Source organism: Podarcis gaigeae (assembly GCF_964106915.1).
Source record: "Podarcis gaigeae genome assembly, chromosome: 4".
Classification (NCBI taxonomy): domain Eukaryota; kingdom Metazoa; phylum Chordata; class Lepidosauria; order Squamata; family Lacertidae; genus Podarcis; species Podarcis gaigeae.
In genome coordinates, this window is record NC_139677.1 from 10,280,539 (window position 1) to 10,294,482 (window position 13,944).

The following is a 13,944-nucleotide window of genomic DNA, read 5'->3' on the forward strand; positions in this document are numbered from 1 at the left end:
TAAAATTCCAGTCACCTGTTTCTCTTTTTGAAATTCAAGCCAATGTTTTAAAGAGAGTGGCTGTGTATACATAAAAGACATCCAAAATTACTACAGGATTTTCCCCCAGTAATAAATGAGGAATGTATAATGAGAGAGGCATTTCCTGAGGTCCAAAGCCCAATTGTAAAGTTATATGTCCCTGCTTACTCCCCAGACATGCACTGCCAGGAAATTATCCACCTGGAGAGTGAATCTTTATGTATCCTCTATTCTGTCATCTTATTGAGCTCATCATTGCTTTGTCAAATTCATCTGTGCCAAATGCTGCTGTCACAGAGGTTTGTAAAATTTTACTGCATCATAAACGGGAGACCGTGAGTGTGTATGGACTATCAAGTATAATACATTAATACGAGCTAATATCTCCAAAACAAGCTAAGAATGTGGATTCCCACATCTGCATTTTATAAAAAAATTAAACCCAGTCTTTACACATTAAATATACAGTACCTATTTAAAAAAGCAAACATCACTGTTTCAACTGTGAAACAATTTGCTGTGTTTAATGTTCTCGTTTTTGACTTCCAAAGAGGTCACCCTAACCTCTCTGATTATTTATTTACTAATTATTTCAAGAGTGTTCGCCTAGGAAGTGTTGCCCTTCTTCTGAATTGTGTTTGGGCAGCAGACAGATCTGCATGCATGCTGATGTCGGTGTGGCATTATGACACCATCACATCAACAGGGCTGGGGAACGGCCATTTTCATAAAAGGGAAAAGTTGAAGGGGAGAAAAGGAACATCTGGAAAACTACCAACTGGTTAGTCTGACTCTGATACAACAGGTGAGTTGTATATGAGGCAGTGTGGAGAGCCACCTCAGGCGGTTGGGTTTGGGCAGGATTATTGTTCTATAATAGGAAGTGGGTGGCGCTGTGGTGTAAACCACTGAGCCTTGGGCTTGCTGATCAGACGGTCAGCAGTTTGAATCCCCGTGATGGGGTGAGCTCCCGTTGCTCGGTCCCAGCTCCTGCCAACCTAGCAGTTCGAAAGCACATCAAAGTGCAAGTAGATAAATAGGTACCACTCCGGCGGGAAAGTAAACGGCATTTCCGTGCGCTGCTCTGGTTTTGCCAGAAGCGGCTTAGTCATGCTGGCCACATGACCCAGAAAAACTGTCTGTGGACAAACATCGGCTCCCTCGGCCAGTAAAGCAAGATGAGCGCTGCAACCCAAGAGTCGTTCATGACTGGACTTAACTGTCAGGGGTCCTTTACCTTTTTGCCTTTTTATTTTTCTATAAATAGAAAAAAGAGGTGCTGGAACTGTGTTCTGACAAGTTCTGGCTGGAAAAAAGCGCCCTGGTTTGGGCCATCATGGAAGGGGAATATTGACTATATTGGGTATTTATTCCCAGAGAAAGGCAATTGTGGAAGAACCGGTTTTGGTGATTTCCTTAAAAAAAAAAAAAAAAAAGCAGCTCAACAATTTGGGGATCTTCCTGTTTTTTACTTTTTGAAATATGGCAACCCTAAGCCTTGGGTACTATGCACTTTGTATTGGAAAGGGGAGTCATTTACTGTTTTGCCTCAAGCGCCAAAATGTCTTGGGATGGTACAGTGTTGCGCATGAAGTCTCTGCTGCCTTAACAATGTTTTTCCTGTACCATTCAAGACAAGTGGTCACCTACGTCCTGATTTCCCCCGGTTATGTTTCTGTGGCCAAAGCTCTCTAAGCCAAGGACAGAAATTGCTATCTTGATTACACCCAGCATGCGATAAAATCAACATCAATTGTAAAATTCATTGGAATGTATTTGCCATAATCATACAGTAATAATCTCCAGGGAAATAGAGAGCTTTCTTCTTTGAGATATTTTTGAGTGTGCTCTTGTTTGAGTTCAAGCACTTAGAAAATAAGCCATTTATCTTATTAAGCCATGTAGCTCCCACAAATGTCACATAAAAATGTAATAGGGAAAAACAGATGTTGCATTACAGAAAATGATAGCGAAACTTATTCACATTAAAAATTGTAGGAAATAACCTAGGCTTCCACAGCCTCATTTAACTGCACTGTGGATGAGAGCTTTGTTCTGTTCTGTGTTTGTGAATCGTACAAAGTGAGTCCCCCCCCCCTCTTTCTTTCAGAGGGAACATGCTTGTTTTCTCCTCCTGTGGAGGGCAGGACTCGAACCAATGGCTTCAAGTTACAAGAAAGGAGATTCCAACTAAACATACAGAAAAACTTTCTGACAGTAAGAGCTGTTTGACAGTAGAACAGACTCCCACAAGAGATGATGGACTCTCCTTCCTTGGAGGTTTGTAAGCAGAGGATGGGTGACCATCCGTCATGGATGCTTTAGCTTAGATTCCTGCATCTCAGGGGGTTGGACTAGATGATCCTTGGGTCCCTCCCAACTCTAAAATTCTATGATTTTATGAACCATCTCAATTTAAGGATTATTCTTCCTCAGAGACAGGTGCACTGCATTCCCTCAAAACCATTTCTTAAAGATGTTGCAGAGCTCCAGAACAACACGGGTTGGCTCAAGTCCTAGGCGATTCTGTTCCCACAGACAAAAATTTAAATCTTCCCACTTCCAGATTTTGGTGTGTGTGTTCATGCAAAGCCTTAAAATAAAATGTGATGAAAATGATGTATAGATGGTATATTACACCCATCAAATTAGCTAAAATGTATAAAGTTAGTAATAAATGTTGGAAATGTAAAGAAAAAGAAGGAACATTTTATCATATGTGGTGGGAATGAAAAAAAGTGAAAAGCTTCTGGGAGATGATATATAATGAGATGAAAAAAATGTTGAAATATACATTTATAAAGAAACCAGAAGCATTCTTATTGGGCATTGTAGGAGGTGATATAAATAGAAAGGAATGTAAGCTGTTCTTATATGCAACAACGGCAGCAAGAATATTATTGGCCCAAAAATGGAAGCAAGAAGAATTACCGACGAAAGAAGAATGGAGGATGAAATTAATAGACTATGCAGAATTGGATAAACTAACAGGAAAGATCCGAAATCGGCAGGACCAGAAATTCACAGAAGACTGGAGTAAGTTTACAGATTATTTGAAAAGTATTTGTGATGACCAGACTATGTTCATAGGTTTGCAAGACGTTTTGTGAGGAGTGTTATTGGAATTATAGTTAAGACAATTAAAGGTAATAAGAATTTAAGAAATGCATAAGAAGTGGTTAAAACGGTGGATCATCAGAGGTGCTGAGGGAAGTCCAAAAAAAGATTGTATAAATGATGAAGTTTTGTGGTATGTATTATAATTAATATTTTAAAATTAATAAAAATTATTATTTGAAAAAAAAGATTTTGGTGTGTGTTGGGGGGAGAGTTGTGCAACTTATGAGATTGCCATGACCAGCAAAAGGCGTAAGCAGGCTCAACGTACTGCTAGGAAAGAGCCCCACTGGTTCCACCTGTCCCCTGACTAGGCCTGGGTTGGGTTGCCACCTCACCTCCCTGGCACTGCCACTAGCCCCACTTGAAACCCCTGGCTTTGCAGGATGCTGAGCATTGTTGGAAATATATGAAAGATTCGGACCCTCCTTCCAGATGGGCTTGCCTGGTGATGCCAGTGCCCTAGGCCAGGAAGCTGTTGGCCCAATGTTGTATTTTCCACAGTGCCCAGTGTTTAGTGTTGCTAAAGCCACTTCCGACGTAGAAAGGAGGTGGGGTTGCGGGCTTCACCCTCCCACCATGCGCGCGGGGGCTGGCTCTCGGCCCCCGTGCGATTGAGGGAATCCCGATCGCGTCATCGGCTGGCCTGCGGGGTGTGGCCTGCTCCATTTAACGCAGGGATCTCCCTCTTTGCCGCCTGCAGCTGCTCCGGTTTCCCACCTTCCCGCCCTTTAAGGTTTTTCCGTCTTTGACCTTGCTATGGACCTCGGTTGGTCGCCGTTAAGGGGCCTGGTAGGAATTTTCCCACTTGGCAAATTGGCACCAGCCACTTGGTTTTCTCCTACCTCAAAGCAAATCGCCACAACTTTCTTGGTATTGGCGGTTAGGCATTGGTATTGGTATTGTTTTGTAGATGGAAGAGGGGAGGAAGTGCCATCACCTGCCCCGCATATTGAAGGGTAGTCCGATAAAGGATTCCGGGGGGCGTGGCCCTGTCCGAAGCCTATGGAGGTGAGGGCCTAAGGCACACCCCCGAGCGGTGATCCCGGGGGAATTCCTAGTTGATGTGCATCAGCAGGACCCCCCCTACTAGTGGTTAACCCTTGCCGGACTTCAAGCAGATGGGCTGAAGCCGGATAGTTGGTTAGGACCAATGCCTAAGCCAATACCACTCATCACCTGTAACCAATAAAGTTGTGGCCATATTTAGCCCATTAACCTCAAATATCTGTGTCATGTGTCTTTATTTCCACTGGGGGAGGGGACGGGAACTCGCCACACAACGCAGGGCTCCCATGTCAAGTGCAAAGATTTATTGGTGGCTGTGGTGCCACCCCAGATTGTGTCACTAGAGGGCCCAACTGGGCAGACCATACATTCTCCATCCCTACTGTATACACTTATTAGTTAAAAATAAATAAATAGCTACATTGATGTCTCAACTCTTCCTTATGTGGTAGTGGTCCAAAGGGCCACAATGAATGTGATAATGTGAACCCCTATAAATCCTTGAATATGCCCCCAACAGAGAAGTTATGGTAACCTGTTGCTTTAAGAAACTAATGATTTTGCAAGATGCCGTCCCCCACTGGGACAGAAGGACAGCTAAGACATAAATCACGGAGATACAGCTCATAAGCTAGAACATAAGTTGATACATGTTGCAAAGGGCTACACGTAACACAGGTTCCCAACATGCACACTAACACAATGTTAGTTTGATCACGGTGAGAATCAAAGTTTAGTTTGCAACACTAATTGCGCATGTGTATTAAACATGAAATGGGGTAATGATGTACATGACTGGTGAAAATTCAAATCCTTTGTTTGAAATGTTATAAATACCACCGCCCTGACCCTTGGGTGGGTTGCAGTTTTCCGTAAAGATTCGACTGTAATCTATTGCTTTGCAATAAACAACAATGGACTCCTAACTCCTCTTGTCTCTGAGTTTTATTGGCGTAAACTCAGAAGATAAACCATTTTTGGCTTACAACACTACGATGACACCAGTAGAGTACATATTTTATCCTAGCAGAGGGGAAAGAAGCATTTAAAAATATTCTATGCCAGTTTGCCAGGTCACATGACCAAGCTGAATGAGTTTGGGATCCAGTCTAATCCCCACTTGCCATTGGATTGCTCCCTTGAATGCTTTCACTTGGTAGAATAGACCATACTGCCCAGGCTGATGCCAAGCCCCTTTCTCTCATGTCCAATTGTGAAGGTTAACCCATTTCACAGAATACCAGAAGCATACAAGTTATTATATTGATTGAGAATAAATTGTAAACAGGCTGTTTGCAAGAATAATGGTAACTTGTATCACAATTACCAAAGCATCAGATAAAATCTGATAAATGAAATTTAGGTTTTCATGAATCAAGAGAAAGTTATCTCACGGTATCAACGTAAATCTGACAACACAAAGATGGCATTAATAGTGCAGTCGTAAGATTGCAATAACACTTCAGAGGTTACATTTGCCATTAGCATTTAAAAGGTCAGTTGACAATAGAAAACATATTTTCAATGTAAACTTAATTAAGAAAGGGGTTGGCCAAATCTAAGGCAGATCATACATAAGGTTTCCCCTTAGAAATCACAGAGGCAACTGTTTAAAAGTGGCACTGATAGTCGTTCTTAGAGGTTAAATTGATGATTTAGAGTGCTAAAACCACAACAGCTGTCAGCAATAAGACAAAATTCACCTTATTTGTATATTATTATACAAATAATAATATTATTTGTGTATATTATGTGTATATTATTAATATACACATTAAACACATGCTTTGAAAACCACAGACTTACAACTACTGCCTCTTTCACAAATCAGTCCCATAGGGACCCTAATCCAGATTGAGATTATGAGACAGGGGTGTGGAGGAGTGCTTAACTCTTTTCCTCCTTGCACCATTTCCCTGTTGAGAATTACATATTCAGGTAGGCAGCCATATTGGTCTGTCGTAATAAATAACAATGGTGAAAGATATATTTTTTTAATTTATTGAAAGATGTTCCAGTAGCACCTTAAAGACCAACTAAGTATAAGCTTTCTAGGTATGAGCTTTCGTATGTATACACACTTCTTCAGATACTCTGAAGCAGAGGTTGCTACAACCTTATAAGTGTTGATGACTGTTAATGATGGCAGTTGGTTCCACAGGGAAGGGCAAGGGATTTTTAAAGGGATAAAAAGGTAAAGGGCCCCTGACCGTTAGGTCCAGTCATGGATGACTCTGGGGTTGCAGCGCTCATCTCATGTTATTGGCCAAGGGAGCCGGCATACAGCTTCCAGGTCATGTGGCCAGCATGACTGAGCCACTTCTGGCGAACCAAAGCAGCGCACGGATAGATGACCAAAATTAGCTTTAGCATGTATAATAGGACATGAATCCAATATCTCTATTCAGACCAGGTTTTTAGTTTGGTAATGAGTTATAATTCAGCAATTTCTCTTGTTGAGAATTGTTCCTGATGCTGTTATTGTTGGAGAGAGAGGTTTGGAAGAGAGATTCCTACGCTCCGGTAACAGAGTTAAGCACAATGGTGATTGCTCCAAGCACATTAAAACTTGGTTAGATTTACATGTGCCCTCATCTAAATTTAAACAAATGTTTCCTGCAAAAATACTTAGTATAGAATAAATCATAGACACTTAGCTTTGCAAACAAGTGAATCTTTTACTCACCGTTTCCAGAAGTCACAGCAAACAAGCTCCTCTTGTCTTCCTGAACCAGAAGAGGGCCGAAATGGGTGGAACAGTCTCTGATTGCTTGGGGAAAGCCCTGGAGAGGAGGGGAATTAAGATACCTTTGAGGAGGCAGAGACTTTCAGTTTCAGCAACTGATTGATGGGTTAAGACTGCTGTGGGTGAACTGCTGTGCTCCTTAGGCATGATATTCTGCCAAATCTGTGAAGATCATGTTTTTGCTAATAAAGAGTTAACTCCAACTTTGAACGGTGTGATTTACTGCTGGCACACTTTTCATAGCTGTCAACTTTCAGATTTGAAAATAAGGGATCAGCAGCCTCACCTGTCCCGGGGACAGTCTAAGGGATATCTAACAATCTGGGATAGCAGCAGGAAGCAGCGGGAAACGGCACTCAAATAAATGAATTTCCCGCAAAAAAAGGGAAGGTTGAGAGCTATGACTTTTTGACACTGTCAAGCTGCAGCTTGGGGCCACCAAACGTTGGTCCTGCATCAGTGGCGCATCTCTCTGCCCACAGAGGCGGACAAGAGAGGGGGGTCTGCACAGCATCCTAATCTCCCCCAGTCAACACCGGGGGGGGGGGCTGCATTCTAAGTGGGGCTCTCAATGATCAGTAGACTGTAACATCTAATCTAGATTACTTTCCTTTTTATATAGTACTTGTGGGGTGTAGCTCTCATACACTTTCATATTCTATATCCCTCTCTCACACACACACCCGCTCCATGTTCTCTATTTCACCCATAAAACTGCCTGCCATTTGGTAATTTGAAGGAAAAAAGGCAATGCAAACAAGCATACATGTGTCTATAATTGGAATAATTCATTCGGATCATAGAATGTGCATTTTCACTGCTCTTTTGAGTCTGATTGCAAAATTATGGGTGGGAGTGGTGGGGGTGTGACTCTGAATTCTAGGTCCTTTTATCCCTTAAAAGAGAGAGGGAGGGAGAGATATTCCAGAACAACAGGCTGAATACTCATTCTGAGCAGCAGTCAAAGCACAATGCATTTCCTGCAGATTAAATGCTGGCTGGCAGTTGGTGGCCTGAGGCATTGCGCAGGGCCATTAATACCACTCAGCCATTAATTCTCCAGGAAATCATCTTTGCCAAGGTGATATCTATGAATGTTAACGGGGCAAATTTCTCCCATCCTCCAAATTACCAAATCTCTACATAGCTACATACCAAAGCTCACTCATAAACAATACTTTACTTTAGAAAATATATGTATTCCAAATAGTTCCTTTTGCAGCCATTTTTTCTGCCTTACTAGCTTTCTTCTCTTGTACAGTACAGTTTTATACACTTGAATGGCCAGTCAATCCCCACCCCAAGGTGTTCGGTTATCAAGGTCAGTTAATATTTCCCCTTCATATCTCCTGTTGTGTTGGCAACAAGCTTTGCCAAGAAAACCTTTCGAAATGTTAAAATGCCGGGGGTGGGAAATGGCTAATTTTCCATTTGCAATCAAGGTGTCAAGATTTAGTAAGAAACTTGTCTTTCCCTCTGCTTTATTTTCTTACCCTAGAAGAAAGTCAGCTATAACAGCAAAGAGCGGCTGCTATTCTGAGTTAACTTATTTCAGACTGGGCTGAACGTGCACACATCATAACCATTTTGTAAATGCTGCCAGTTCCTTGCTGGTTGTTCAGGTTTAGACGCCCCGAGATCATGATATCTAACAAAAGTGGATGGGAAAGTCAGCTTGGAGGGGGAGCGAAACCCCGAGGAACCATCTAACTGCATCCCAGTAATTCAACATTCTGCTAAGGTTAGCTAGCAACACTCTTATTTCTCATCTTGAAATGTTTACAGTGATGGGCATGTTTCTGAGTAAAGGTTAAGGAATGAACCCGCTCACAGAAGCAGAAGGATTGGTATCTCATTCCTTGCTCATGCTGGAGAGAAACATCATTTTTGACGTAGATGGGCATCCATTCTGCATTAAAGATGCAGGCAGCCAGTTTGGGGAGACAGGTGAGTAATCCAAAATGCATTGACATTGTGCGCATTTCAACAGCACTCTGCAGATGCAGTGAGAGTGGTGCAGACCCACTCTGCACATGTTTTCTGTGTTTGCTGAGCAGTTTTCCACTTAAGAAAAGCCAGAATGTTGGATCTGCTCTTGCTAATCACATCCAAAGGAACAACCTCTAGAGGGTAATTATTCTTATCTACTACTACTCTTTTATATTGGGACGCGGGTGGTGCTGTGGGTTAAACCACAGAGCCTAGGACTTGCCGATCAGAAGGTTGGCGGTTCGAATCCCCGTGACGGGGTGAGCTCCCGTTGCTCGGTCCCTGCTCCTGTCAACCTAGCAGTTCAAAAGCACGTCAAAGTGCAAGTACAGTGGTACCTCGGGTTACATACGCATCAGGTTACATACGCATCAGGTTACATACTCCGCTAACCCAGAAATAGTGCTTCAGGTTAAGAACTTTGCTTCAGGATGAGAACAGAAATCGGGCTCTGGCGGCACGGCAGCAGCAGGAAGCCCCATTAGCTAAAGTGGTGCTTCAGGTTAAGAACAGTTTCAGGTTAAGAACAGACCTCCGGAACGAATTAAATACGTAACCACAGGTACCACTGTAGATAAATAGGTACCACTCCAGCGGTAAGGTGAACGGCGTTTCCATGCACTGCTCTGGTTCGCCAGAAGCGGCTTAGTCATGCTGGCCACATGACCCGGAAACTGTACACCGGCTCCCTCGGCCAATAAAGCGAGATGAGTGCTGCAACCCCAGAGTAAGCCACAACTGGACCTAATGGTCGGGGTCCCTTTACCCTTTACTACTACTCTTCTATATTAGCTGGGCTAGTGCTATTGGGTATAGAGTCCGCTTAATTCTCAGTATTTTTGTAAGTGAGTGTGATGACCAACACAACGTATGCATGCAGTTCTTTTAGATAAAAAGTGCTGGTGCATTCCTTTTCTATTGCTTGTCCCTTTAGAACACATGAGAGCAGCAAGTCTGCTTACCCCTTCTTTAGGTAGGGCGGCTTTGTGGGGCGGCCGGTAAAAAAGGTAGAAAGGTAAAGGACCCCTGGATGGTTAAGCCCAGTCAAAGGCGACTATGGGGCTGTGGCGCTCATCTCGCTTTCAGGCCGAGGTAGCCGGCATTTGTCCACAGACAGCTTTCCGGGTCATGGCCAGCAGGACTAAACTGCTTCTGGCGCAATGGAATACCATGAAGGAAACCAGAGCACATGGAAATGTCGTTTACCTTCCCGCCACAGCAGTACCTATTTATCTAATCACACTGGCGTGCTTTCAAACTGCTAGGCTGGCAGGAGCTGGGACAAAGCAACGGGAGCTCACTCCATCGCGGGGATTTGAACCACTGACCTTCTGATCAGCAAGCCCAGGAGGCTCGATGGTTTAGACCACAGCGCCACCAGCGCCTCTGATGTGTAAGTGTGAATGAATCACCACAGATGACACTTTCAGATCACATCAGGTCAAGCACCATATTGGGGACAGTTCCAGTGGTGTTGTCAGGGTAGGACTTTGGAACTAAGGTCCTGAGCCCCACACAGCAAAATGAGTTGTAGCAGAAGCATTCTGACCTGTTTTGCCACCAGAGGCAACACGGGGACATGTTGCTGTATTGCCCTACCCCAACATCCTTACCTGGGAATCCAAAGAAGTGGCCAATTCACCCTGCCTTGAATAGGAGGCCCCTCCAGAATGCAGCGGGTTTGGCTTACCACAATTCGAAGTAATACATATTGCCATCTAAAGAGTCCCCCAGGTAAGACAGAGGGTAAAATTATCTAACTGCACCATTGGACAGTTGCCCCATGTGGCAGAGAGTCATTACAGCCCTGCAATGAGAGTTCAGACGATGTGTCTGGAAGGGGCGACCGAGCCCTGGGATGGATTTTTATGTGGTGGTTTTATTTTCAACCTCACCCAATCCATTCTGCCTTGCATAGGATATCCTCACCCTGTCGTGCAGATTCGAACCGCCAACCTTCTGATTGGCAAGCCCAAGAGGCTCAGTGGTTTAGACCACAGCGCCACCCACATCCTGCGGCCAGTGTCTCCCCCCTGGCAATGCAAAGCTGGAATGCTGGCAATTAGTCTTGCCGGAGCATGAACTCCAGCTCCATGCCAGCCTGCCAAAATGGCCAGTGGCAGGCTGGTGGAGATGGTAGTGCTCGTCGGGGGTGGGCCTGGGGGAACAATCAGGCTTCCCTCAGGTCCTCTCCCAGGGGATCCAAACAGCCCACACCAGCCCCCAACACCCAGGTAATCAGAGTCTTTGTTTGGGGGGGGTGTACCCTCGCCTACATCTCCAGTAATAGGGTATCCCATTAAAGGGATCCGTGAAGGGCTTGTTTCTGTCCATATGCCCAGACAGTGGCTTGGGCCTCAGTGCTCTTAAAGGCACCGATCCTCGTGGAGATCCCCCTATTTGATGTAAGCCATAGGAATCCCCACTGCCAGTTTGACCCTGATGTCATTTCCAGCAGGCGGGCCAGAAATAAATGGTTACTGAAATATACTCGGATTCGAGTGTGGATTTCATGTTCTTTATTCAGCTCATAGTAGTGAGGAATGGAAGTTCCCCCGAAATGTCTGCTTTATATACTTTATTTACACAATGGGCCCCACGTGATTGGCTAGTTCCGGGATTCACCCAATCAGGATGCGGATTCACTTCCACCTGGAGTTGGATTGGGTGGCTCCTGCGGACCAATCAGACTGCTGCAATTTGGATCCTATTCAATATCCTACTCAATATCCTATTCGAGCCAGAACCCGAACCCCAGACCAGGGAATACCCCAGGCCGCAATGCACATGTAGGCGGCCAGCATACCTTGAGGACTATGAATGCGACCTCCCGGGCAGGACTGGAACTTAGAGAGGAGGGGTGTTATGTACTGAGTTGAATAGGATCCAAAATGCAGCAGTCTGATTGGTCCTAGAACAATAGGATCCAAAATGCAGCAGTCTGATTGGTCCGCAGGAGCCACCCAATCCAGCTCCTAATGGAAGTGAATCCACAACCTGATTGGCCTACAAGAGAATCCTGGAATTAGCCAATCACATGCAGCCCATTGTGTAAATAATGTATATAAAGCAGATACTTTGGGGGAACTTCCATTCCTCCTCACCACTATGAGCTGAATAAAGAACATGAATTCCATTCTCGACTCCGAGTATATTTCAGTACATAACAGTTACCTGTTGCCTATGCCAGGCTTCCTCAACCTCGGCCCTCCAGATGTTTGAGACCTCAATTCCCAGCATCCCTGACCACTGGTCCGGATAGCTAGGGATCATGGGAGGTGTAGGCCAAAAACATCTGGCGGGCCGAGGCTGATGAAGCCTGGCCTATGCCAAACTTCTTCATCTGTAGTCAATAAAAGTTGTAGCCTGATTTGATCCCATTCAATGGTGTGGTGTCATTTTTTGGTAACACATCTGGGGGGGGTGTGCACAGCCTGGGCCTGCAAGTGTGTCAAGAAGATGTGCATTTTACAGAGGAGAGCACTGAAAAATATATGGACATGCACTTTGCGTTACTGACACCTCCCACATTATGTATCTGAGTGCAGAAAGGTTTCTTATGAAGCAGGTCTAAGTGCCTCTCAGTTAAATGGATTGGACTACATTTCAGGACTTAAAAATCTTCCCCCTTCATAGATATTCTATTTTTCTGGTGATCAATAAAGGTCCACTTCAAGCTGATGAGATCAAGTAACTCAGCTGGCTGCTAAAACAAGAAAACAGAAGTAGACCAGGCTTAGTTCTCATTGGAGATTAGGTTCAGGCAATGGAATTAGCTGTAAAATAGTTTCTGCTTTTTCCCCCTGAGAAGATTTCTGAGATTTTTATTTTTCAAACTCCTCAGGGGGTAGAAGTCTACTATGTAGATTTTAACCCCTGGATATTTTAAACCATTTTTGTTTGTTTGGCAGCAACCTCCCCCCCCCCCCCGGACAATGCCACAGAATGGATGCAAAATGGCTGCCAGGCTGCCAACATGGCTGCCGCTGTCATTTGTGGTGGCAGCCGAAAGGAAGGAAGAAATAATGATTTGGCAATTCATAATCTGTCTCTGCTCAAATCCATACCTATCCTGAGTTATTTTCCAATTGGAATGAATTAATATAGCTCTGCAATTTCGGTAAAAGCAACATATACATTACAAAAAATGAGCAGACTCCCAATTTTTCATTTCAATTTATAGTAATAGCATTTTCAGATTATAATCCTGTATGATCTGAGGGAAGCATAGCCACTGTGGCTTCCTACAGATAATGTTGGACTAATTTCCTATCATCCATTATTGGCCCTTCAGGCTGAGGATGCTCAGAGTTGAACAGCATCTGAAGGGCTCTACCCCAACCTGAGGCCATATTCTAGCCTATCTTTTAATATTTATTTATTTATTATTTATATATATATATAAACCAAATCTCAGTTGCTTTCTCATCAGATGTTCTCAAGGTGAGATATGCAAAAATATAATAATAATAATAATAATAATAATAATAATAATAATAATAATAATAAATTTTTATTCCCCCTCTTCCTGGTTCAAAAACTGGGCTCAGTGTGGCTAACAACAAATTTAAAACACTTAATTATAAAAGCAGCATAAAATACAGTATAAAAACATGAATAACAATAAAATTCAAAATTCAAAAATCAATTAGATAATCCCCAGGGTTAGCCGACTGAATTGGTCCTACTTGGGCCAACAAGGAGGCCAGGGAAGAATTTAAATGTGGGGTCCCAGAAAGGGTTTCTTCATAGAAGAGGAAAGATGGAAAGGGAATAGAGGATCAGGCTAATTCAAATTGAAGGACAGGCGGAATAGCTCTGTCTTACAGACCCTACAGAAGGAGGTTAAATCCTGCAGGGCCCTGGTCTCATGGGACAGATCATTCCACCAGGTCGGAGCCACCACTGAAAAGGCCCTGTCCCTGGTGGAGGATAGTCTGACTTCCTTATGGCCCGGGACCTCTAAACTATGATTATTCACGGACCTTAAGGTCCTCTACAGAGCATACCAGGAGAGACGGTCCCATAGATACAAGGGCCCTAAGCCATAAAATGTATAAAGA

General features: G+C 43.8%; 1 long non-coding RNA gene across 1 annotated transcript in view; it reads right to left on the minus strand.

Annotated features, from left to right (window-relative positions):
* LOC310844113 overlaps window positions 1-13,944 on the minus strand; it is a 48,896-nt gene that overhangs the window by 29,617 nt on the left and 5,335 nt on the right. The window contains exon 2 of the long non-coding RNA XR_014563949.1: window positions 6,833-6,929. This is a non-coding gene — a long non-coding RNA (uncharacterized lncRNA). The remainder of the gene's footprint in view (window positions 1-6,832; window positions 6,930-13,944) is intronic.